At 40.5% G+C, this 27,398-nt stretch overlaps 1 protein-coding gene across 3 annotated transcripts in view; it reads right to left on the minus strand.

Annotated features, from left to right (window-relative positions):
* Nucleotides 1-24,162, minus strand: part of GPR19 (G protein-coupled receptor 19) — a 40,893-nt gene extending 16,731 nt beyond the window's left edge. Inside the window, exons 1-3 of one of the 3 annotated variants that reach the window (XM_042945839.1) lie at nucleotides 23,426-24,162; nucleotides 22,247-22,335; nucleotides 4,889-5,045 (exon numbers count right to left, since the gene is read on the minus strand). The gene's annotated coding sequence lies outside the window, so the exon portion shown is untranslated. Of the gene's footprint in view, nucleotides 1-4,888; nucleotides 5,046-10,337; nucleotides 10,423-22,246; nucleotides 22,377-23,425 lie in introns of those variants that run through there. The other 2 variants (XM_042945840.1, XM_042945841.1) reach the window with 2 other exon arrangements.
* Between the last annotated feature and the right edge of the window lie 3,236 nt (nucleotides 24,163-27,398).

Genomic DNA, 27,398 nt, shown 5'->3' on the forward strand with positions numbered 1-27,398 from the left:
AGAAAAAGAGACAGGGAGCATGTGCAGGGAGGGGCAGAGAGAAAGGGAGACAGAAGATCCCAAGCAGGCTCTATGCTGTCAGCACAGATGCGGGGCTCGAACTCACGAACTGCAAGATCATGACCTGAACAGAAGTCGGACACTTAACCAACTGAGCCAACGAAGTGCCCCTGAAATCTGAATTCTTGAAGGCTAAGGGTGCCTGTCACAGAGAACCAGAGAAAAGACTATAAGGAAGAAAAACATAGTTATTCTCCCAACGGGGCAATGGTGGGGATATGATAAACCTGTTATAAAAGTCTACCAATGAGCATTTTTCTGGAAGTAACTAATCTCCTACCCATGATCTATAAAGCCACTGACATTCTAAAAGGTTTCATAGGCTATGCCCAAACTTGGAAGTTGTGTTACATTCCTTAGATGTGGAAGAAAATGACTCTTCACACATTTCAAATATGAAGAGGCTGTATAATGTGGTGATTGGGAGCATGGGCTCTTAGAGCTGTGGTTCACAGTTAATTCTGCCTCCCAGGGGACATTTAGCAATGTCTGAAGACATTCTTGATGTCACAATTGGGGGAGGAGGGTGTTACTGACATCTGGTAGGTAGAGGCCAGGTATGCTGCTAAACATTCTAAAATAATGTAGGAAAGCCCTCCACAAACACAGAGTTAGCTGGCCCCAAAAACCAATAGTGCTGAGGTTGAGAAACCCTGCTATAAAGCAACCTGCCTGGGTTTCAGATCACTCAATACCTATGTAGCCTCTACCAAGTTACTTAACATTTTTGTCCTTACTGAGTGCTTTTTACCAATAAAATTAGGATAATAATGGTACCCACCTTATTGATTTGTTGTGAGAATAAAATAAATGATGCAGGAAAGGAGCTAAGAACAATGTTTGGAACAAAGCAAGTGTTCAACAAACACTGACTTCTGTTATCACTGTATGTATTGAGAAAGACTGAGAAGAAATATAACAAAATTGTAACAAGGGTTGTTTCCAGGTGGCAAGGTCATGACTGATTTTTATTTTCATTACAGTTCTACAGTTTTCATGTTTTCCAAATTTCCTAGAACTGTATTTATATTAACCTAATATCCAAAAACATATACTATATTTTTAAAGAATGCAGAGGAAAGAACTTTACTTGTGATATGGGGGAAAGAGGACAGAATTCAGATCCTGGCTCTATCTGCTGCGTGGGACTTTGGGCAGGTTAGTCCATCTCTATGAGCTTCAATTTCCTGATCAGAAATTGGGGCTAATAACCTATGTCACAGAGTCTGTATCAGGATTACACATGACAGACATCCAGTGCCTAGGAAAGTATGCTGAATGAGAGGTTCCATGAGATGACTGCTTTAAAAGTTTAGCCAGGGAAAAATGACTCCATAAACAGGAAAATATATTCATCATGCTAACGCCTCTTTTGCTTTTTAAACTGTCCTCTTAGAGAGACGACCTCCCATCTCGTGTCATTTTTGGCCTTGGTTCATAAAGGAGACGCTGCATCCACATTCTGGTTCGTCCTTCTATTCCTTCCCCTTCCCTATATACACATATGCTAGGAAAGGATTCAGTAATTTGGCTGGCAGGGCCTGACTCATTTGGCAGGGTTTACGAGCAGTGGGCAAGTTACTGTGACTGAAAGGCAGGGCCCCGGTCTCACTTTCTCATATCCTTCACCCAGGCTCAGTGTCCCTCCTCCTATTTCCTCTTCCATTCCTAGCCTCCAGGTTGGCAAGGCCTCTCCCTAAGGGGAAGCCTCTCTGCTTTGTCTCTCTGTTCCACCTTCTCCTGTTCAGCTGGGAGAGTAGAGCTGGTAGACTTGAGAGGGATGAGTAGGAAGCCCAGCTAGGTTTCCAAACCTAAGCCTCTCGAGCACACCAGCCCTGCCTACCTGAGAAGCCCTGCATGAGTGTGGTGGGCATGCTGCACTTGTCTGGCTGTACAGTGCTTCCAGCACAGCTTTTCTTCTGCACAACTCACTCAGCAGGTAACACTGGAGGTAAGGCGGTAAGGAGGAAAAGTTTATCCACAAACCCTTTTCTTCCTCTCCTTAATGACTGAATTAGATGGGAACAATAGGATATGTCTCTGAATATTATAAAGAGGGGTGACTATTTTATTTATTTTATTTTTATTTTTTAATGTAATCTCCACTCCCTACATGAGACTCAAACTCATGACCCTGAGATCAAGAGTTCCATTCTCTACCAACTGAGCCAGGCAGGTACTCCAAGAGGGATGACTGTTTAAACCCTAGTTATCCTGCTAACTTGAAATCAAATCCTAAGCAAACTTTCAAGATAACCTGAGACAATCTTTTGCACTCAAGTCCTAACTGCCATGGTTTGGGAAAAGTACTGTGGCTCCAATCTACTCTGACACTAAAGATCCCAGGGTTCTCTGGGGGAGGAGTCCTATAGTCATGTGAGCTCTTGGCTAAGTGTTCTGGGGACAGGGAGCCACAGCTGATTAGGAGAGGCCTGCCTGGGGCAGGAACTGACCTTCTCATCACATTCAGCCTCAACCCAAGATAAACTATTTCAGTGTTGGGAGATGATGCCAGGCAAAGCATCAGAGTAAAATGAGACCATTAGGGTGCCTCTATATCTAGACACAAATAAAAATATCAGGAGAACCTCATTCTAAAGAAAAATAAAATGTCAGGGGGATTGGATATCCCCAGGTAGGAATTTATGAATACTTCTTGAACTCTAGTGTGCTACTGCTTCAGGGTCAGCCTGACTAGCGTATATAAATTTCAGGCATAGTTTTGACTATATGTAGTTGCTAAGTTCTCTCCCACTACACATTCACCTCTTCACTGTCCTCTCTACAAGCACATGCAGCATAAAATAGACGTGGGCCCCTAAACTGGCTCCAGCAGAAAGCTTCCAGAGCTTTCGCAAATATATAGTGTGAGCTTACCATAAACCAGGCCTGGTGCTAAGTGCCAGAAACCCAGTGATGGAAGATACGATCCCTTTACTCAAGGAGCTCATTTTAGATGACTATAATAGTGTAAAAGTGGTACTTGTCCCAGGGAAACATAGATTTTAGCAGGGATCCAAGGCTTAATATAAAGGACTAAAGTTTAGTATCGTAGGAGACACAATCACTCTTCAAAGTATTCTTCGATGAAACCCTGAAGGGGAATACCTCATTTAGTGAAGAATTTTACAAATTTTAGATTTCTATCCCTTCTCTTCCTCTTTGTATCTTTGACCTAGTAACTGCTCGTAGTTTTTCCATAGCACAGAAGTATGAGATCAGTCATCATTTACTGTCAAGAGCCAAAAGGGAAACTACACAGACAAAAAGAGGAAATCTTTATATTTCAGAAATTTCTAAGAGCTAAGGGAAAAACTTATTTTTCCCTTAAAAACCTAAAATAATTTGTAAAGAGAGTGATCTGTTATTACCTTGAAGTATGATAATATTATTTTAAAGCAATAAATCTAGTCTGTTTGATACCGTAGTTTGTGGTCATAATTTCTAAAGTTTTTAATCTCTTTGTTTTATTTTGAAAACCAAGTTAAGTCTTTTTAAAGATAACATGTTTAGACTGGTCTTATTACTAGGTTCAGAGGATGAAAATATGTTCAGTTCGATTAAAAAAAAAAAAAATCAACCATGAGGTAATTCTAGATTTTTTTTGCCTTTAGACATCATTTGGTCACCATAGTAACACAGTACTTTACTACCAAATATCTATACAGCAAAAAGGGAAGAGAAGAACAGGCAATTACTTACTGGTTATTTGGGAGTATAGAATATGACTATTGGGATAATTCAAGATTAAATATAGATTCCACCGGGGATCTATTTTAGCCAGGCAAGCTAATTTGATCTTCTAGTAGCATCAGCTGAACAAAATTTGTAGCCAAATCAACTGTTGACATCATTTGAAATAACACAAGCAGGAAAGAAGCATAGTTTAGTAGTTAAAAATCATGGACTCTGGGGTCAATTTCCTTGGTTCCAAACCCTATTTCTAGGGTTTGCTAGCTGTATGATCTTGGGAATATTCCCTGATTTCTCTGTGCCTTAGTTTCTTCATTACCAAAATGTGGGTACTAATAATACCTCCCTCAGAGGGTTATTATAAAGATTAAATGACTGATTATTTGTGCTTAGAATGATGTCTTGCACATAGCAATAACTTTGTAAGTATTTTTTAAAAGATGAAATAAAATTTAAATTTGCTAACTTCCCTCTTTGTGCTAGGTAGAAATGGTCAAAGATACCAAGATTTAAGTACATAGCAGATTATTTTAGCCTGTAACTTTAGAAGATTCCTTTGAGAACTTCCTGGGAGCCTTATTGATGGCTATTCTGTAAGATTTGGAAGTCAGTAGCACTCTACTATCTAAAACCAGAGCTGGAAATAATCATAAGCTCTCCTTGTATCAGGAACATCAGAAGGAAGACAATTGCACAGCACAAAGAAACAGCACGCCTGCCCACTCAGGCTCCCTAAGCCACTGCCAATAACCTCTGGGAACATGGGCACAGAATAAGCAAGGGAGGAAACAAGATTTTATTGCCATGACAATGAAATCTAGTTGATTTCAGTAATATTATTTTTTTCTTCTTTCCAGGACTCAAAGAAAAAAATCGTTTTCATCAATTAGTACTTTGTTTTACTAATTATCATTGTACAAAATTTCCATCAATTTTTCTTCAACAGGCACTTACTCTGGTAAATTGTTCCTTTTACAGAACTATCTAGGCATCTTTTCTAAACCTGCAACAAATCTAAAGCCCCTAACCAACATCTAAGCCATGACAAAAATCTCTAAATTGCCTGGAAAAAAGAAGGTATTATGTTCTCTAAGCCAAATTTCAGCCGCGATACCACAGGATCCCTAGCGCATACCTTCATCTGGACTTGATTTCAGGGATGGTCTCCTTTGGTCTTCTCCGTCAGGCATAACCCTTGCATAGGAGTTTGGAGAATTCCATAAACCACCAGGAAAGCTTGGGAACACATTCATTTCTGTCCTCTGCCTTCCCCTTGGCTCGTAGCCTGCTTCCTGGTAAGAAGACAAGATGACGCTGTACTGGGTTGACGGTTAAACCATCTTCCCGCCCCCAGCCCCACTCTCTTGGTGCCCCTCCCTTATCCTTTCCAAGGCTCTGGAATGTGTCACATGGGAAATGGATCATGTGGTTCAAGGGGGGAATGTGGCCATCTTCTATCTCCCTTCCCCCACTTTTCCTTTCAGGAGCAAAGCAGCAGAAATCTCCCACCTGATTGGCTCTGACCAAAAATCTCCATATGAAAAGGAAAAGACTCAACCAAACCTCCAGCCTTCTCCACTTTCTTTTTTTGTTTTATTTCTCATCTGAACGTTTTATTATGGACATTCAGAGTTGCTTGGTAGTGAGGGAAATGATGCTTTCTTCCCAGCCCCTTTCTTTCTTATTATCAATACCCTAATGTGACAAGGTGTTCCTTAACCTCCGTCTGGAACCCACTTAGCATAACTGAGACAACTGAGTGTTCAGCACCAAGGACAGCATTGCACCCCCTTTGGCGTTCATTAAAGCCATTTGTCTACTTCACTCTCAGGTAAATAAAAATATTTTAAAAATATTTCCCTGAGGTCTTGTGTCTAAATATAAGTCAGACCACATGTTTAGGGTCCTGATGTTTCCTACTATCAATTTATTGCTACTTTATAAATACAATTTTTACATATCATTACAAAGACCATCCCATGCGTACCTACCTCCCTGTTGCCATCCCATCACCCATCCCCACCCTTTAGATATGCTCCATGTTTTAGGGGGAGGGGAAATTCTCATAACATAGTTTACTATACACCCATATATCTATGCTCATGAACAAGACAAAATAAAACACAGAAACACACAGGATTTCTTAAGTGTGTATATCAAGATGTCCTTAGCCCCATTCCTAGGCCTCAGGCAGGGTTGAATTAGAGAAGCAGGGAGGAAGCCTAGTAGAAACTGTTTTTGTGCAGGGTCTATCCTGCTTTGCTGACGTCCCTGTTGCCATGGTGCTAGGTAACAGCTGAAGGGGATGATTTCTTTCAGAACCGGTCACCATGGGACCCTGCTGACTAAAGAAAGGAAGAGGAAAAAGGACTGAATTGCTGAGGAGGACTTTCAATTAGCATTTTCAGAGCCAAATTTACCTAATGGGCCCTTTCCTTATTAAATTGTTGCTGACCCTAAATCCTAAAAGGATTCTAGAAATTAGTATGGACACTGTGATGCTAACTCCCTCCATACTCCTCTGCTTTTTTCCCTAAAAATCTATTTAGGTGCAACTGAATGAAAATGCCAGCTTCACAGGGTGACTGTGGAGTGCCATCACAGAGTTGGGCGAAGGACACAGGAATCTATATTTTTCTCAGGTTGGGACTTCTGATTTTTACGAAGCCATTCATCTTAAGTCCTAACAGCCTTAACTTTACAACCACACCTGATTGTTGACACAAGGAACAATTTGTGAATGTTTTACAATGTTATAGGAGAAAGCACAAATATTTTTGAATGTGAGTTGCTGAATGATATTAAATAAAAATAAATTTGATTAAAGTCAATCCTTTGGATAGAATTTGGGCTACCTCCACCAGGAATTTAAGCAAGCTCTACGTTTATGTCATTAGGCTGGCATATAACTGATTGTTTCTAACTCAGAGTCCTTACCATGGCAATTCTAGATATTTATCTTGGGGGGCAGAAATACTTTCAAAAATTTTCTTAATGTTTATTTTTGAAAGAGAGACAGAGTGTGAGCGGGGAGGGGCAGAGAGAGAGGGCGAAACAGAATCCAAACCAGGTTCCAGGTTCCAAGCTGTCAGTGCAGAGCCTGATGCAGGGCTCAAACCCACAAACCGTGAGACCATGACCCAAGCCGAAGCCAGATGCTTAACCGACTGAGCCACCAAGGCACCCTGGCAGAAATACTTCTAATGTGCAGGAATGCAAACTCTGTTAAAAAAAAAAAAAAAGAGGCTGCACAAGGAAGCTGGAGTATAATTTCAAGAAATCAAAATTCCTTCCTGGCTCAACATTCACAGCTTAAGATGTATTTACTTCTTTTATTTTAGGAGAAGAGCCAGGTTAATTCCAGTTTTTCTAAATAAGACGGAGAATTTCAACTTGGCTAATTCTAATGCTTGTAAGCTTTCAGAAAATTCATTTATCAGGAAAGCCGATAGGTGTTTGAAGAAATTCTTAGAAAGCCAGCAGGACGGTGACTTAGATATCATCTATCTTTTCTTAGTCAATAACAATAATGAGAACAACAAGAAAAACAGCTAATGTTTAACATGTCCCAGTTATTTAGTACATGTCATTTAATCCTCCTCCCAAACCATGAGACAGGTACTCTTTTTTTTTTTTTAATTTTTTTTTCAACGTTTTTTATTTATTTTTGGGACAGAGAGAGACAGAGCATGAACGGGGGAGGGGCAGAGAGAGAGGGAGACACAGAATCCGAAGCAGGCTCCAGGCTCCGAGCCATCAGCCCAGAGCCTGACGCGGGGCTCGAACTCACGGACCGCGAGATCGTGACCTGGCTGAAGTCGGACGCTTAACCGACTGCGCCACCCAGGCGCCCCAGAGACAGGTACTCTTATAGACTTTCTTGTTTTATAGAAGTGACTGAGGCTTAAAGAGGATAAGTAATGTGCTCCAAACTACACAGCTACTTAGCGTGGGAATAAGGATTTGGAACTATTTAATCTGACTCCAGAGCAGGCACACTATACTATACTATTCTGCATCATGAATAATGGACTAGACTAAAATTACTTGTCAATTGATTGCAAGGTGATTCACTACTAAGGGCCTCTGACAGGAGAAATTAAAAAGATTGCTTTAAATTATTTGAGACCAGGGCACCTGGCTCAGTCAGTTAAGCATCAAACAATTGATTTTGGCTCAGGTTATGATCTCATGGTTTGTGGGATCAAGCCCTGCATTGGGCTCTGTGCTGATGGCACAGGGCCTGCTTGGGATTCTCTCTCTCCCTTTCTCTGCCTCTCCCCTGCTTGCATGCTCTCTCTCTTTCAAAATAAATAAAAATAAACTTAAAAAAAATCATGAACTTTCTGATTGCTTTAAACCAAATCGAAAGCAAACTACTGTCCAACTGTCTGAGAGATTTATTAAAATAGTTTTCTTAAGGGGCACCTGGGTAGCTCCGTCAGTTAAGCATCCAACTTCAGCTCAGGTCATGATCTCGCGGTTTGTGAGTTTGAGCCCTGTGTCAGGCTCTGTGCTGACAGCTCAGAGCCTGGAGCCTGCTTCCAATTCTGTGTGTGTGTGTCTCTCTCTGCCCCTCCCCTGCTTTCGCTCTGTCTCTCTCTCCCTAGCAAAAATAAACATTAAAAAAATTTTTTAAAATAGTTTTCTTAAAATAAAGCTCTTTTTACAAAAGAATGCCAGCTAATGAATGCAAAGTATAATAGTTAGGAGCAGCCCTCAATGAAATAACCTATTCAGTAAAGGACCAAAATGGGTATTCAAACTATTAAATGAGGACAGATTGTTTGTAGATGATTTGCAAACTGCAAAGGCAAATGTATTCTGGAAGGGGGGGGGGGGGGTTGGTCACCATCTTGACTATGCCACCAAACAACTTGCAATTATGTGCCAACATGAAGCAATGTGAACTACCCAATATTACTAATGAAGTACTCTTTCATAAAATGTTCAACCTGAATCTAAACAAACTTCTATTCATAGCGTCTAGTTTTTTTTAAAGGGCAGGCGTTGGAGAACAAGTCATAAGATGTTATGAGGAAATAATCAGCCAAATCGAGAATACAGACTATTCTACAAGGGAACTTATCTAGACTTATCAAAAGTCAATGTCATGAAATGAAAATAAAACAGGGGCACCTGGGTGGCACAGTCGGTTAAGCATCTAACTTTTGATCTTGGTTCAGGTCATGATCTCATAGTTCATGAGTTCCATCCCCATATCGGGCTCAGTACAGAGTCTGCTTGGGATTTTGTCTTTCTTTCTCTCTGCCCCTTCCCTGCTTGTGCACACACGCTCTCTCTCAAAAGAAATAAAAACAAAAACAAAAACAAAACAGGTGTGCTGCTTGAAGGGTGTGCTGTTACAGATTAAAAGAGACTAAAGACCACAGTTGCAAAGGATATGATTTGCTGACGTGCTGACTGGGGAGGGAGAGAGAATGGAAATAAGTAGCTATAAAATATTTTTGGGAGGCATCTGGGTGGCTCAGTCAGCTTGAGCATCTGACTTTTGATATCAGCTCAGGTCATGATTGCTTAGTGTGGAGACTGCTTGAGTTTCTTTCTCTCTCTCTACCTCTGCCCTTCTTCTCCATTCCCATTCTCTTCCTCTAATAAAAATTAATTAATTAATTAAAAATATTTTGGGGACAATTGGTGAAATTTCCATTGTGAAATGGATATTAGATGACATCACAGAATTGTTATTTATATTAGGTGTAGGAAATGGTTTATAGGAGAATTTTTTTATTCTTAGGAAATGCTTAAGTATTCAGGATAAAGTGTCAAGACGAATGCAAGTTACCTTCAAATAGTTCAACAACAAGAAAATATATGTATGTATATATACAGAAAGTGTGAGAAAATATGGCAAAACAATACAATTGGTGAATCTAGGGGAAGAGTGTATGGGTGTTTATTGTACTTAAACTTTGTCATCTGAATGAAAAAGTAATAAATACTGTTCTATGTTAGAACAAGGACATGCCACATGGAGTCTGTCCCTTTCCAGGTCAGGTTTAGTGAGAAAGAAAGTGAGATAAAGGAGAATAAAGCAGTCAGAAAACTGGACTTGACCTCTTTCTAGGACGAAGTTGGATATGAGTGTACTCATTTTCTACTGTGGCTATAACAAATTATCACAAACTTAGTGGCTTAAAACAACACAAATATTAAAGTTTTATAGCTTAGAAATCTGACATGGGTCTTACTGGACTAAAATCATGGTGATGGCAGGGCTGCATTCCTTTCTGGAGGCTACAGAGACAGAATCTATTTCCTTACCTTTTCCAGCCCCCCACATTCCTTGGCTCGTAGCCCTCTCACTCCATCTTTAAAACCAACAACTTTGTACCTCTCTAACCATTATTCCACAGTCACATCTCCCTTTGATTCTGACCTCAGACTGAAAAGGTTCTTTTAAGGACCAATGTCATTAGATTGGGCCCACTCAGATAATCTCCCCTTTCAAGGTCCTTAACCTAATTGTATCTACAAAGTCCCTTTTGCTTTGTAAGGTAACATATTCACAGGTTCTAGGGGTTGGGACATGGACATCATTAGGGAGCCCTTATTCTGCATACCACAGTGAATTGCCTCCATCTTGAGAGGATCTCTACCGTTGCTCCTCTTTGGGGACCACTGCCCAGGTCCCTCATACCACACTCTGCACTTTCCATAGCTATTTGGGCCAATGGCAAGTCTCCAACAGTGTAGTCAGACAGAGATAGAGCAGTCAACTATCGCAAGCTGTTCCTATTCCCTTGAAGCATGGATGCTGAACTAACAGCCAGGGGGCTACCATGGACAGATGAGGTGATTCCATAGCATGGGCCAAGAAGAAGCTTGGGGAGGTAGACAGTACTCCCTGGGAACTTTGCCTGAAGCCAAAAATGGGCCATGAATTCACCAGCTCCAGGCTTCAGCATCACAGGCCAGCAGATTCCCCGGTGATCAGGCCAACAAGGGACATCATGCCAGAAAACTGCCAGTGCATACTCTAGATCCAGAATGAAGCCAGGGGATTCCATCTCTCATCAATTCCACAAGAATGTGTACGTTACCTTTCCCCACCCCCCATACAAATGGATGTTATCTTCAGAGAAGATGCAGGACCTCCTTGGAAGGCATTGTGAAACATGAAACATATTCTATCCAAAGGAGACTTATACTACTTAAAGGAATTGTTCAATGAAATTGAACTATATCTGAGACTGAATTAGACACTTAGGGTTTTTTTTTCCCTGTAACCTAACAATGGTTTTAAAATATGATAGGACTCCCTTCAAATGGTGATACCTAATACTACTCCCCTTGAATGTGGACCTGACTTAGTAGCCTATTTCCAATGAAAAGAATGTGGCAGAAGGGATTCTATGTACCTTCTAAAGCCGGGTCATAATAAGGATAGTTTCTGCCTGGCTCGCTAACTTCTTGGACTGTTCATTCTGGAGGAAGCCAGCTACCATGTCAGGACATTCAAGCTATCTTATGAAGGGGCCCACATATGGAAAACAGGCCTCTCACCAACCAGCACCAAGAAGCAACCATGAGTGAGTTGCCATGGCAGCAGATCCTCCAGCCCTAGTCAGGTGACTGCAGTTCTCATCAATATTAGGACTGCAACCATGTTTGACACCCGAAGCCAGAACTGCTCAGCTGAGTTGCTCCCAAATTCCTGACCCACGGAAATTATGAGATGTTTATTATTGTTTCAAGTTACTATGTTTTGAGGTATTTTGTTATATAGTAATAGATAACTAATACACAAGTGAAAACTCTGGAAAAAACAAGATACCTATTCTTTCTTGGCATAGCTGAGTTAATAAGTTAAATTAAGTGTCCCTACTACATATGTGTATGTTCCTTATACAGAAGTTATGTGGTTTCATTAAGTCAAGACACTAGGAAGGGGAGAAACAATTAGCCACTTAACAGTGTTGTCTGGGGGAAGAAAAGCTAAGTCGATGGAAGTAGGTTATAAAGACTCAGAAGAACTGTAGGGAATTCTAGAACAGGAAGACAGACCTAAGACGGGACTGAAACAAGTGACCAGAAAGCTGTCAGAGCCAAGACTGGCACCGACTCTACCTCTTTCTCTATGAGGCTACAATGCCTATCATCTCTTACTTTCTCATCATCAGCTATGTTCACCTGCTTCTCTCTTTTTTAAAATTCCTATTTATGTATTTATTTTGAGAGAAAGAGAGAGTGTGCACGTGTGTGAGGGAGAGAAAATTCCAAGCAGGCACCATGCTATTAGCACAGAGCTCAATGTGGGGCTTAATCTCACGAACTGTGAGATCATGACCTGAGCTGAAATCAAGAGTTGGATGTTTAATTGCCTGAGCCACCCAGGTGCCCCACACCTGCTTCTCTTTTGGTATCAGTTCATCCTGCTTTACATTGCATTACTGGCCCCCAAATGGCTGGTCCCAACAGGCCCAGCTGGCTCTGAAATGTACACAACCTTACCAGTTCAATGTTCCTATCTAAGTAACCCAATTTCAGTTAAAAACAAACTACCATATAATCTAGCAATCCCATTTCTGGGAATATCTCTATCTCTAAAGGAAATAAAATCAGTATCTTAAAAAGATAACTGCATTCCAGGTTCACAAAGCATCATTCACAGTAGTCAAGATATGGAAACAATCTCAGTGTCTGTCAATAAATGAATGGATAAAGAAAATATGATACAGACTTCAGAAGATGACAGAGAAGTAGGCGGACTGGGATTTCCCTCATCCCTCAAACACAGCTGTATTGAGGCCAGAACACTTGAAACACCCAGGAAATCTATCTGCAGAGTGACAGAAAAATCTCCACAGGTGGAGGGAGACAGCTTGCCCAGACAGAGGTGCGTGTAGGTGAATTGGGGGACATATAACAGAGTGAGCACGGAGGGGAGGGATCCCCTAATGTGGAGAGACAAAGGGGAGAGAAAGAGAAGCTGTATATTGTGGTTGTGTGTTAGGACGAGAGAAAAACATCTCCAGATCACAGACTGAGGAACAAGAAATACAGAGTACCAGTCTTTACTTTGTAAACAGCCTTAGGAGCTGAAGATCCTAATTTTCAAAAGTGTGCGATTTTCTCCAAACAACACCTAGGGGTGGGGAGCCAGCCCCAGAGCTTGGTAGCAATCTCAGGGGCACACTGGGAGAGAATAATCCCCTTCCTGGAGTATTGTGGGAAGAGGGGTTATTGCCCCGCCAAGGACCAAAGAGTCTGCAGGCGCCCAACATGTTGGGAGAGTGGAGTAGCGCTACCCCAGAACGGGGTTGCATGGTGCAGGATCCTTTAAAAACAGGTGCTGAATCCCAGCCCACTGCCTAGGAGGTGTGGGAGACTGTGGAGCAGGATAGGCTGACCACTGGGACTACTCTGTGAGGACCGCCTAAACCATGTGGTTTGAGACACTGGTGAGGGGAGGAGAGATTGGGGTGTTACCATTTTTATCTCCATTACCAACATGGTGGGGCTTCAGAGAACAGGACAGCAGCCCCCAGTGGAGGCGGGACCTGCTTCCTAGAGAGATTGACACTGACCCAAACCAAGCAGCATCTCATCCAGACCAGCACAGCCGCAGGTCTCAGGCACCAACAGACAACTGTCCTGTGGTTTTGTATGTTAGTCTGTTGCTCTTTTTTTTCCCTCTTTTCTTTCTTTCCTTCTCTTCTTTTTCTTTTTACCCTCTTCTTCTTTTTTTTTTTTTTTTCCTTTAGAATCAGGCTCATAGTTTCTGATTTGATTTTTGGTCAATTCTTATTATATATATTTTTTCTTTATTTTTTTTCTTTCTCTTTGTTGGTTTTTTTAATCAGGCATTTTTACTCTATTCCTTTATACCTCTTCTATACCTCCTTCTTTATTTTCCTTTCTCTGGATTAAGCCTTAAAGTTTCTTTGATTCTCTGCTTGGTCTTTTTTTTTTTTTTTTTTTTTTTTTTGCCCCTTTCATTTTTCTCCTCGTATGAGATCAGGTCCCCCGCCCGTTCCTTTTTTCCAGAGTTACTTCAACAAAAAATTAAAGCATACCTGGTGGAAAGTCTAAACAATCCACTACTACGAGTAAGGAGGAGCTTTGTAGAAGACTGACCAGTGGGATAGAGCAGGCAATACACAACAACAGAGAGCACTGACACACTCCAAAAATACTTCCTGAAGTTCCAAGCCCTGGACAGTGTATGACCCCTTTTTAATATAGTATTACTTGCAGGTGCAGGACATATAACAAGCTATTAAAGCATGTAAAAGACAGAAAACTAGCCAAAATGATGAAACAGAAGAATTCTCCTCAAAAGAAATTCCAGGAAGAAATGACAGTCAGAGAATTGCTTAAAACATATAAAATATATATCTGAACAAGAATTTAGAATAACAGTCATAAGACTAATAGCTGGGCTTGGAAAAATCATAGAAGACAGCAGAGAATCTATTGCTGCAGAGATCAAAGACCTAAGAAATAGTCATGATGAATTAAAAAATGCTATAAATGAGATGCAAAATAAACTAGGTGCAGTGACAGTGAGGACAGAAGAAGCAGAGGAGAGAACAGGTGAAATAGAAAATAAAATTATGGAAAATGATGAAGCTGAAAAAAAGAGGGAAAGGAAGTTACTACACCATAAGGGGAGAATTAGAGACCTAAGCGATTCAATGAAATGAAATAATATCCATATCATAGGAGTTCTAGAAGAAGAGAGAAAGGGACAAAAGGTTTATTTGAACAAATTATAGCTGAGAACTTTCCTAATCTGGGGAAGGAAACAGGCATCCAAGTATAAGAGACACAGAGAACTCCCTTCGAAAACAACAAAAAAAGGTCAACACCATGACATATCATACTGAAACTGGCAAAATACAAAGATAACAAGAGAATTCTGAAAGCAGCTAGGGACAAATGGGCCTTAACCTACAAGGATAGATACATAAGGGTAGTAGCAAACCTGTCCACTGAAATTTGGCAGGCCAGAAGGGAGTGGCAGGAAATATTCAACATACTTAATCCTTTATCCAGCAAGGCTGTCATTCAAAATAGAAGGAAAGATAAAGACTTTCCCAAACAAAAACTGAAGGAGTTCACGACCACTAAACCAGCCCTGCAGGAGATCCTAAGGGGGACTCTGTGAGTGGAATGCTGCAAAGGACCAGAGATATCACCACAAGCACAAAACCTACAGATAACACAATGACACTAAATCCATGTATTTCAATAATCACCCTGAATGTAAATGGACCAAATGCCCCAATCAAAAGACATAGGGTATCAGAATGGATAAAAAAACAAGATCCATCTATATTCTGCCTATAAGAGACTCATTTTACACCTGAGGACACCTGCAGATTGAAAGTGAGGAGATGGAGAACTATCATGCTACTAGACAGCAAAAGAAAGCCAGAATAGCCATACTTATATCAGACAAACTAGACTTTAAAACAAAGATTGTAACAAGAGATGAAGAAGGGCATTATATCATAATTAAGGGGTCTATCCATTTAGAAGATCTAACCATTGTAAATGTTTACATCCCCAACATGGAGGCACCCAAATATATATATCAGTTAATTACAAACATAAATAAATGTATAGATAATAATAGTGATTGTAGGGGACTTCAATATTCCACTTACAACAATGGACGGATCACGTAGGCAGAAAAATAAATAAGGAAACAACAGTCCTGAACGACACATTAGACCAGATGGACTTAACAGATATATTCACAACTTTCCATCCAAAAGCAGCAGAATACACATTCTTCTCAAGTGACATGGAACATTCTCCAAAATAGATCACATACTGGGTCACAAAACAGCCCTCAACAAATATAAAAGGATTGAGATCATACTATATATATTTTCAGATCACAACTTGAAACCAACCACAAGAAAAAATTTGGAAAGCCCCTAAATACATGGAGGTTAAAGAATATCCTACTAAAGAATGAATGGGTCAACCAGGAAATTAAAGAATAATTTTAAAAATATATGGAAACAAATGAAAATGAAAACACAACAGTCCAAACCCTTTGGGATGCAGCACAGGCAGGCCTAAGATACACTGCAATCCAAGAAGTAAGAGAGGTTCTGGGGCACCTGGGTGGTTCAGTTGGTTAAGTGTCCGACTTTAGTTCAGGTCACGATCTCACGGTGTGTGAGTCTGAGCCCTACATCGGGCTCTGTGCTGACAGTTCAGAGCCTGGAGCCTGCTTTGGATTTTGTGTCTCCCTCTCTCATTGCCCCTCCCCCACTCGCATTCTCGGTCTCTCAAAAATGAATGTTAAAAAAAAAAAAGTAACAAAGGTCCCAAATACAGAACCTAATTTCACACCTAAAGGAGGAAGCAGAAAAGAAAGCCCAAAGCCAGCAGAAGAGAAATAATAAAGATCAGAACAGAAATAAACAACAACATAGAATCCAAAAACAAAACAAAACAGATCAATGAATCTAAGAGCTGGTTTTTTGAAAGAATAAACAAAATTGATAAACCCCTAGCCAAACTTCTCAAAAAGAAAAGAGAGAGGACCCAAATAGATAAAATCATGAATGAAACAGGAGAGATTACAACGAACACCTCAGAAATACAAACAATTAGTAGAAAATACAATGCAAAATTATATGCCAAAAAACTGGACAACCTGGAAGAAATGGACAAATTCCTAGACACTCACACACTACCAAAACTCAAACAGGAAGAAATAGAAAATTTGAATAGACCCATAACCAGCGAAGAAATTGAATAGGTTATCAAAAATCTGCCAACAAATAAAAGTCCTGGGCCAGATGGCTTCACAGGGGAATTCTACCAGACATTTAGAGCAGAATTAATACCTATTCTTCTCAAGCTGTTCCAAAAAGTAGAAACGGAAGGAACGCTTCCAGATTGATTCTATGAAGCCAGCATTACCTTGATTTCCAAACCAGACAAGACCCCACTAAAAAGGAGAATTACAGCCAATATCCCTGATGAACACAGATGCAAAAATTCTCAACACGATACTGGCAAATCAAATTCAACAGTATATTAAAAAAATTATTCACCAAGATCAAGTAGGATTCATTCCTGGGCTGCAGAGCTGGTTCAATATTCGCAAATCAATCAACGTGACACATCACATTAATAGAAGGATAAGAACCATATGATCCTGTCAATAGATGCAGAAAGAGCATTTGACAAAATACAGCATCGTTTCTTAATAAAAACCCTCAAGAAAGTCAGGATAGAAAGTACATAACTTAACATCATAAAAGCCATATATGAAAGTCCCACAGCTAATAACATCCTGAGAGCTTCCCCCTGAGATCGGTAACATGACAGAGATGTCTACTCTCACCACTATTGTTTAACATAGTGTTGGAAGTCCTAGCCTCAGCAATCAGACAACAAAACAAAATAAAAGGCATCCAAATTGGCAAAGAAGTCAAACTTTCACTCCTCACAGATGACATGATACTCTACATGGAAAACCTGAAAGATTTCACAAAAAAACTGCTAGAACCGATACATGAATTCAGCAAAGTCACAGGATATAAAATCATTGTAAAGATATTGGTTGCATTTCTATACACTAATAGTGAAGCAACAGAAAGAGATATCAAGGAATCAATCCCATTTACAATGGCACCAAGAACCATAAAATACCTAGGAATAAACCTAACCAAAGAGGTAAAAGATGTGTATGCTGAAAACTATAGAAAGCTTATGAAAGAAACTGAAGAACACACAAAGAAATGGAAAAACATTCCATGCTCATGGACTGGAGAAACAAATATTGTTAAAATGTCTATACTGCACATTCAATGGAAACCCTATCAAAAAAGCACAAGAATTCTTCACAGAGCTAAAACAAACAATCCTAAAATTTGTACGGAACCACAAAAGAGCCCGAATAGCCAAAGTAATGTTGAAAAAGAAAAACAAAGCTGAAGGCAAAACAATTCCAGACTTCAAACAGGCAACAACCTCTTTGAACTCAGCCACAGCATCTTCTTACTAGACATGTCTTTGGAGGCAAGGGAAACAAAAGCAAAATGAACTATCTGGGACCTCATGAAGATAAAAAAGCTTCTGCACAGAGAAGGAAACAATCAACAAAACTTAAAGGCAATTGATGGAATGGGAGAAGATATTTGCAAATGACATGGCAGACAAACAATTAGTATCCAAAATCTATAAAGAACTTATCAAACTCATTGGGCCGCCTGGGTGGCTCAGTCGGTTAAGCGCCCGACTTCAGCTCAGGTCATGATCTCGTGGTCCATGAGTTCGAGCCCTGCGTCAGGCTCTCTGCTGACTGCTCAGAGCCTGGAGCCTGTTTCAGATTCTGTGTCTCCCTCTCTCTCTGACCCTACCCTGTTCATGCTCTGTGTCTCTCTGTCTCAAAAATAAATAAACGTTAAAAAAATTTTTTTTAAAAGAACTTATCAAACTCAATACCCAAAAAACAAATAATCCAGTGAAGAAATGGGCAAAAGGCATGAACAGACACTTTTCCAAAGAAGACATCCAGATGGCTAACAGACACATGAAAAGATGCTCAACATCACTCATCATCAGGAAAATATAAATCAAAACCACAATGAGTTACCACCCCACACCTGTCAGAATGGCTAAAATTAACAACTCAGGAAACAACAGACGTTGGTGACAATGTGGAGAAAAGGAAACACTTTTGCACTGCTGGTGGGAATGCAAACTGGTGCAGCCACTCTAGAAAACAGTATGGAGATTCCTCAAAATATTGAAAACAGAGCTACCCTATGACCTAGCAATTGCCCTACAGGGTATTTATCCAAAGGATATAAAAATGCAGATCTGAAGGGGCACACCCCCCCCCCCCCCCAGTGTTTATAGCAGCACTATTGACAATAGCTAAAGTATGGAAAGAGACCAAATGTCCACTGACTGATGAGTGGATAAAGAAGATGTGGTATATATACAATGGAATATTACTTGGCGACCAAAGAGAATGAAATCATACCATTTCATGGATGGTATTGGAACATATTATGCTAAGCAAAATAAGTTGGTCAGAGAAAGACAAATATATGATTTCACTCATATGTGGAATTTAAGAAACAAAACAGATGAACATAGGGGAAGGGAAGGAAAAATAAGATAAAAACAGAGAGGGAGGCAAACCATAAGAGACTCTTAAATACAGAGAACAAACTGAGGGTTGCTGGAGGGGTGTTGAGTGAGGGGAATGGGCTAAATGAGTGATGGGTATTAAGGAGGGCACTTGTTGGGATGAGCACTGGGTGTTATATGTAGGTGATAAATCACTAAATTCTATTCCTCAAACCATTATTACACTGTATGTTAACTGACTTGGATTTAAATAAAATTAAAAAAATAAAAATCTAAAAGCAAAGTAGGTGCTCAACAATAATGTTCCAGCACATTGAACAAACATGACTTTTGGAGACTGACTTAAGACAACTTAATTTTTATTCTCCACTGTCTGTCTAAAAACACTCTGCAGGGGTTGGGTCTTCTCCCATCCCCAAAAGAAAACCTGGGCAGTCCCATCCTTTTTCTGCTCACTTTTAGGTAAAAATAGCAATTAAAATATCCAGTCCTGTATATTAGTCACGATTTGCCCCTTAACTTAAAGTCCAGGCTTTCCCCCTCCCCCCGTTTGTGCCTGCTACAGATAGGGAAGCTTACATTTTGGGTAAGAGTGTGCCACATCTCTCTCCCTGATTTGTTTGTCTAGCGGCATTCCAAGAACTTCACTCAAATATCCTTTTTGAGACCCCTTTCCCAGTCACCACCTTGCCTTTTTATGCCCTTGATAATAGTGAGCATTCCAGAGTACTCTAATCCATTCTCACCCCCGTATAAATTGCGGAAGCCCTACCGAGTGGTCTGTCTGTGGTATTTCTTGTCATAGAATCTCAGGTAGGTAGCACTCCTATTTTCATATATTTAAAAAAACTTTTTTTAATGTTTATTTATTTTTGAGAGACAGAGACAGAGCATGAGTGGGGGAGGGACAGAGAGAGGGAGACACAGGATCCAAAGCAGGCTCCAGGCTCTGAGCTGTCAGCACAGAGCCCAACGCAGGGCTCAAACCCACGAACCATGAGATCATGACCTGAGCCAAAGTTGGACGCTTAACCGACTGAGCCACCCAGGTGCCCCTTCACATATTTTTATAACAGTTGGACTAAACTGTCACTGCTTGGGATTTTTCTATTTCTAACTTTCAACATACTTCCCTCCTTAACCAGAGTTCCCTATCCTCCTACCCCATTCCACTCCTCGCTTCTGCTTCATAACCTCTATTGACCCCTGGAGAGTCTCTGACTCCCTTCTCTCCTTACCTAGCCAATAATGTTGAGCCATTTCCCCAATGCTCTTGCAAATGACTAGACAAACGAATGTGCTTCTCAAGAAAAGGGACCCGATTAAAGACAGGTTACCTTATGTGGCAGAAGATATTTCTGGCCATTACTGCTACATTTGGAGTTAGCCATCCAAAGACTGAAGTAATAAGGTGGTTTCAACTTCTGAATCACTTATATCCCTAGAAGCAAGAGTTGTCCTACTAAAAAGTCACTTATCTCTTAGAAGCTCAAATTCTTGACCCAGACATGCCATCCCTCCTGTTCCAAGTGATTTTCTATTCACTAAAAGGCTACAAAAATAGGTTTACATCTCACCTTTGTCATCTGTTACTACCAACAAAACTACTTGTGTAGTCAAAGCAGCCACAACCCTGATAGGATTCATGGCCAATGGCCTGCTGCATACTTCCCCACATGCACCTTCACATCATACACTTCAGTGAGGCCATGATGCCCCCCCGACCCCGAACTAATGGAGCAGAGTCAGGAAGGTAACCCCACCCCACTACAGACATCAGCCCAAGATTTACCACATGGTAAAGCAATAAAGACATCATCATCTGCGTTGCCTGTCCTAGATCAAAAAATCAACTTGGGAGGCTCGAAGTCCTCTCTCTCTACAGCAAGACCCATTTATTCCTGGGGCCTATATTATTGACCTCATCACTTTCCTCTCCCCAAATCAAGATGCTTACCACACTCTTCTCATAGTGTCCTCTTTCCTGAATATAGCTCACTATGCCCTACTCATTTGCCCATCTCAAGCATTAGCCTTTATTCCTCTAGAAATTTTTCAAATATATAGCTATACAGATGGGTAGTCTTAAACCACAAGTCTAATTTTCTTCTTCTTCTAGAGAGAACTCTTAAAGCAGCGGTTCTTTTCTTTTTTAATGTTTATTTATTTTTTGAGAGAGACAGAGACAGAGTGCAAGTGGGGGAGGGACAGAGAGAGAGGGAGACAGACTCTGAAACAGGCTCCAGGCTCCAAACCATTAGCACAGAGCCCAACGTGGGGCTCAAAACCACAAATCACAAGACCATGACCTGAACCAAAGTGAGACGCCCAACTGACGGAGCCACCCAGGTGCCCCTTCTTAAAGCAGTGGTTCTTAACTTTAGTAGCAAAATGAAGAGCTTTAAAAAGTACTGATGTCCAGACCCCACTACCAGAGATTCTGATTTATAATTGGTCTAGAATGAAGCCTCGGGATTTTTTTAAACCTCCCCAGATGATTCTAATGTGAAAGCAACATAGAGAACCTCTCTTAAATACAGATGGCCCAATGCTACATAGGGCTTCCATATTTGAGGGGTAGATGACATGCATAAATGTGGGAGGCTCAGGGAAGAAATTCTCATTTGATGATCATAAATTACATATGTTCTGTATAGTAATTCATGCAGCCATCTCAACAGTACCTCATTTCATCTTTACAATCATCCTATGAGGTAGGCACTGTTATTCTTATTTTACAAATAGGGAAACTGAGGCACAGGGAGGTTGCATAACCGACTAAGGCAAACCCCAGGTCCGATTTCCAATTCCACACACTTTCTGTGACACCATACTGAGATGTCAATGCCTCCTACAGCTGGATGATCCCACTCCCTAAAATAAGACACCCAGGCTTTATCCCAGAAATACTATTCTATTGCATCCATGAATTTTTCTTGGAACATTTTTCCATGAATTGCATACATATAGCCCAGCTACTAGGCTATACTTTAAGCTGCCAAAATGAGGTGAAGTGCTCCAAGGGAGAGCTCCTTGACAGGGGTCTACTTCTTTTTTTTTTTTTTTTTTTTTTTTAATTTAATGTTTTTTAATTTATTTTTGAGACAAAGCATGAGCGGGGGAGGGGCAGAGAAAGAGGGAGACACAGAATCTGAAGCAGGCTCCAGGCTCTGAGCTGTCAACCCAGAGCTTGACACGGGGCTCGAACCCACGAACTGTGAGATCATGACCTGAGCTGAAGTTGGACGCTCAACCAACTGAGCCACCCAGGCACCCCAACAGGGGTCTACTTCTTTATTGAAGTACTTCCATTCCACCGTGTCACTCCACGAAATCCACATTGCATCCCGGCTGACATACAGGGTGGGTGGGAGGTGGCAGGGACCAGGGGACTTACTGAGAGAGAGAGTCCTGCAGGTGTCTGCGTGGTAGCTTTCAGACGTTGCAGGACAAAAATCCAATGCTTGTGCAGGTGTCCCATGTATCCTGAGAAAGAGGTAAGATTAGTCAGTTCTCTCAAGACAGTTCCCAAATTCCTGACTCCTGTTACTTTAACTGTTCTTTCTAAGCCTAACCTCAGCCCTTGTTCACAGCTACGCGTTTCAGAATCCTCCTTGTTCCACCCATTTAGGGACTTCCCAATTTTCACCTTACGAATCACGGCCTCATCATTTCTGCCTGTTTACAAACATGCACAGGTTCACACTATTTTCGGGAAAACTTCTTCTCCTTGCCAATTGTCCTGTCTTTCTAGTCTCACCTCTCGCGTGTGCTGTATAGTTACTGCCTTCATTTACCTCTCAAATTTTCCCGTCTCCTTCCCACTGCATTACCTCAGTTCAGCAGTCTCCCATGGGTTCCAGTAAAGAAAAAAAAAAAAAAAAAAAAAAAAAAATCTTAGCCCCCTCAGATTTATTCCTTTAAGTCGCTCCCCGGGTTATCTTTCCAAACACATAAAAGTCATCCTTATTTTAAAACCTTGATCCGCTCTCTCACGCCCACTCCTTTATTATTGGATTCGCTGAAACCCTCCTCTCACACAGAATTCACACCCAATATACAAGGGAAAGAAGGGACGACTACGCAGTCATACAGAGTTATGACTGCAAAATCTTGAAGAACATAGCGGTGTGTGCTTGACTCCCTCGGACCTTTCTGGAGGGCCAAATTTGGTTTACTACTAATCCACAGAAAGTTTCAAAGTTTCAAACCTTGTTCCCGCGAAAAAGGATTTAGTCAGGCGCATGCGCAATCGTGCCCTTGGAAGTGCCGCTTTACTCTCGGGCAGATCTCGCGTTGTTTGGGGAAGCGCCCAAGAATAGCAAATTTTGTGCGGCGTTGTGAGGCCTTTTTTTTTTTTTTTTAAACCCTCCCAAGCCGGGTGGATTAGTGTTGTGTACAGAAGATCAAAACTGCGGCGAGAACAAATGAAGCCGGTATAACTAGCTGACACGCTAGCGGCAGTTCTCGGGGGTCGAGGTATTCTACGGAATTCTCTGCAAGGCCCCAAGGCTGCGACACTCAGGAACCAAAGCCAGAAATAAATAAAAGTAGAAAAAGCCAACCAGTTTATCACCTCAAGAAGCAGCGTTTTGTTTTGCTTCTCCTCTTTTCGCTATACGAAAAATCCCCCATTGGCTACCAGGCCACCGCTTTACCCTCCTGCTGTCAGTGCGCCTGCGCGGCGTTTGTTTACCAACTCGGGCGACCGCTCTGTCCCGCTTCCTGGGCGCCGGCGTTTAGTCTTGATCTGTAATTCATACTGAAAGTCATGTTTTCAGTCAGGAAGGCGGACTGGAAGTTAAGAACAGGCCATTTTAAGTGTAATTCCGAAACTAGCGAAAATACGAACGGTAATGAAAACCCTGAAAGTTAGAAATCTTTGCCTTGTCAGACCTGTCGTGGAAGAGCTTTAGAATGAACGTGACGAAGGTGACAGCAGCACTCTCTCCATTACTGAGAAGTGACAGGCAGCAACAGTAAATCCAAAAGCTCAGGTAGTATTTAGGTACATATTTAAAATATGGGCTCTGTTATGGAAAAGATGCAAATAAACCTAGCCCCAAGGCCGTCTTGCTCGAGCAATGCCTCAGGATTAAGACTGACTTTTGAAGCAAAGTCAAAAGGCAGCCATGCAAATTTAGAAACCAAAAAGAGAGGTAACTCTAGAAGCAATAGCCATCAAAAGCACAAACCAATAAGCAAATGTTAAAAGGTGGTTTTAAGTTCCCTTCGGAATCCGTTTCAGATGGTTTAGAAGTCTGTGATACTAAGAAAAAAATGAGAAGACCTGGTGGAACTTAATGTTATGACTGGATCTGTTTGGGGAGAAAAAAAAAAAAAAGGCAGGCAAGCTGATTTTTTTTTTTTTTTTAAGTATCTTTATGGAAGAATTTCTAACGATGCATTTTAATGTGCTCAGATGCAAACTTACATAACTGGTAGATTGAGCTAAACCCGAATCTTAGAACTGTTATAAAAACATAGATGTTAGTAATTTGGCAACTTTATTGCGCTCTATTTGTTAAGTTTTAAATGATGAATTTGAAGACTTGGATTTGGGACAGAAGAAAATTTCTAGAAAGGAAAGTGTGATTTTTAGGTAGCATGAAATTAAGTAGAGAAAAACGTATGGATGTGTGCAGGTGCGGCCAAATTTTGAAGGCTTTGGACAGTTTCCAGCAAGGTTCACATAGAACCTCCATTTTAAAAAGCTAGCCCCTGGATTTTTGTATGTTCAAATGATAGTAAAATTTAGTAAATCTTGTTAGTTTGGATACTCTACCTTTTAAAGCAAATTTGTGCCAAAGTCAGAAGTGACTTCAAAATCCTGCTCTGTTATCTAAAAGTACACTTATTTGGTTGAGGAAGGTGATAACCAGTTTTCGAAGCCAGGATTGAATTGACATTTTCTTCATGAAGGAAAAGAAATGTAGATAAGGTGAATTGATTCTTTGTTCACCTTAATGATTAAGACTGAGTCATAAAGACGGCTCGCTTACTTTGTCAAGGCAATCAACAACTGTAAAACAAACTGAATACTTTTATTGCACTAGATGAGATGGCTCTAATGAAAATTAAGTATGGGAATTGGATGAAGAGTTGATAAAGAACTGTGAATCCTTTGAGGCTCCTCGTTCATTTACATGTGATAAAAATGTTAGTGTAACACTGGTAAGTGGTCACATAAAGTTTCATCTTTGTTCCCGGAAAAAAATCCTTTGATGAGTAAAAGAAAGTCATTAGTGGGTTGGTTATCCATTCAGTCTGTCACATGACTCAGGAAATAGACTTACCAAAATTTCCACAATCGGCAGCTGAAAAAGCTACCCATACAATTTAAAACAAAAAAAGTTTTTTAGCAGTATTCTGGGCAGTGTGTCCTGTAACTACCCTGACACTATAAAGCAGTGAAAAACTGTTGTCATTTTTTATCCACGTATTTTTGTGAATCTGGGTTCTTGAATTATTGTGACCTCAAGACACATAAGAAATTGATGAACAATGAATCTGATATGCATTACCAATTACTCAAAATTGGTTGAATCAAAAGAATATGATCTTATTAACTGAGTGATGGAAATCTTTTTCAGGATAGAAAACTGTAAGAATTTTTTTTAAGTGTTAAATACTTATATAACAGCCAAATTGCAGTGTTTGTGCATGAAACCTTAATGATAAAATAAGGGACTTCAAGGAAATTTTGCTTCTGCTTCTAACTCTCCACTCTTCAGTGTTGGGAGTGATTTTAGCACTCTTGTCATACCTACAAGAATGTTCTCATCAGAAGGAACTGATTAGCAAGGGAGGGGGGTGGAAATGGAAGAAAAAAGGGTGAACTTCAGTTGTGAATATTAAGCAATGCCCATTGAGGATATCTTCTCTGCTGAAGCACCCTTCTGCTAGGTGACTCTGCTCTGACCTCCCTCCCACCCCCGTATTTGCATGGCTAGCTGCTTCATTGCATTTTAATCTCCGATAAGGAAAGATGCCTTTCTGTTCTGCCATCCTCAACATATTAAAGATTCGTCTATCATAGTCACAAGATGGCTGCCATAGCGTCAAACATCATGTTCTTCTATCAAATGTTCCAAACAAAAAGAAAGGGATATGGCGGGATGGGGTGGGGGTTGGGGTGGGAGGGGGGTGCTAGGTAAGCTTTCTCCTTGTGGCCTCTCTCTTATCAGGGTGAAACATTTTCCCATGTGACTTAACAGACTTCCCTTTACATTGCTCAGAACTGTATCATATGACTACCCATAGCTGAGAGGAAGGCTAAGAAACCATGTACAGGGAAAACAAGGTTCTTCAAAGTGATGTACTAAAAAATAACAGGACTTAGAGAAAATATAGGTTTAGGAGCAGACCCTCAAAACTTACGCAACTTTGTTACTTGAGGACAATAAAAGTTACTATGCTAATAAAAAATAATACCAATTAAATCTCCACTGGCCTTTGTATTCAACCTCACAGTCATCCTTTAAAGCTATACTGCCCAATATGGTATCCATTAGCCATGTGTGGCTCTTGGGCATTTAAATGTGTGAATCCAAAAAAAAATTAAAATAAAAATAAATGTGCTAATCCAAATTGTGATGTGCTTGCTGTAAATGTAAAATATACAGCAGATTTCAAAGACTTAGTATGAAAAAAAGAATGTAAAATATCTCATTAATAGTTTTCATGTTGATTATATGTTGAAATATTTCACCTGTTTCTTTCTACTCTGCTTTTTAAAAATGTGGCTACTAGAAAACTTAAAATTGTATGTGTGTCTCATATTTCTATTATATAGCATTTCTTTAGAACCTTTAACCCTGGGACATGGGCTTCCCTCTTGTAACATGTAGGTCCTAGAGGACGCTGCTTCCAACTAAAAGCAGTTTCATCAAAATTAAAAATACGATTCAAGGGGTGCCTGGGTGTCTCAGTCGGTTAAACGTTCGACTCTTGATTTCAGCTCAGGTCATGATCTCACTATTCATGGGATCGAACCCCACATTGGGTTCCTTGCTGAGTGTGGAGCCTGCTTGGGATTCTCTCTCCCTCTCTGTCTGCCCCTCCCCCTCTCTAAAAATAAATAAACATTAAAAAATATATGTGATCCAAGATTTAGCCTTCTCAATCAGCACCCCCCCCCACACACACACACACAGGAGAAAATGCTTTTATACTTTCATTTACACTGTGCAGTTTCACCATATAAGTTACTATTGTGAAAAACTGAAAGACTCTTGAAGCTACCAAACCTCTATTTATCCTAAGGAAAGGCATTCCCGAGAAATTGTCTGCTTTTTTCTTTTCTTTTTTTAATAATTCTTTTTTCTAAGTTTATTTATTTATTTTGAGAGAGAGAGGGAGAGAGAATTTCAAGCAGCAGCATGGAGCCCAATTTGGGGCTTCAACTCATGAACCGTGAGATCATGACCTGAGCAGAATCCAAGAGTCAGATGCTTAACTGAATGAATCACCCAGGTGCCCCATGAACCAACGTGATTTCTGAGTTATATTGACATTATTTCCCTATTTACCAATTGCAATGTGCTAAT

This window comes from Panthera leo, chromosome B4 (genome assembly GCF_018350215.1).
Source record: "Panthera leo isolate Ple1 chromosome B4, P.leo_Ple1_pat1.1, whole genome shotgun sequence".
In the NCBI taxonomy this organism is placed as follows: Eukaryota; Metazoa; Chordata; class Mammalia; order Carnivora; family Felidae; genus Panthera; species Panthera leo.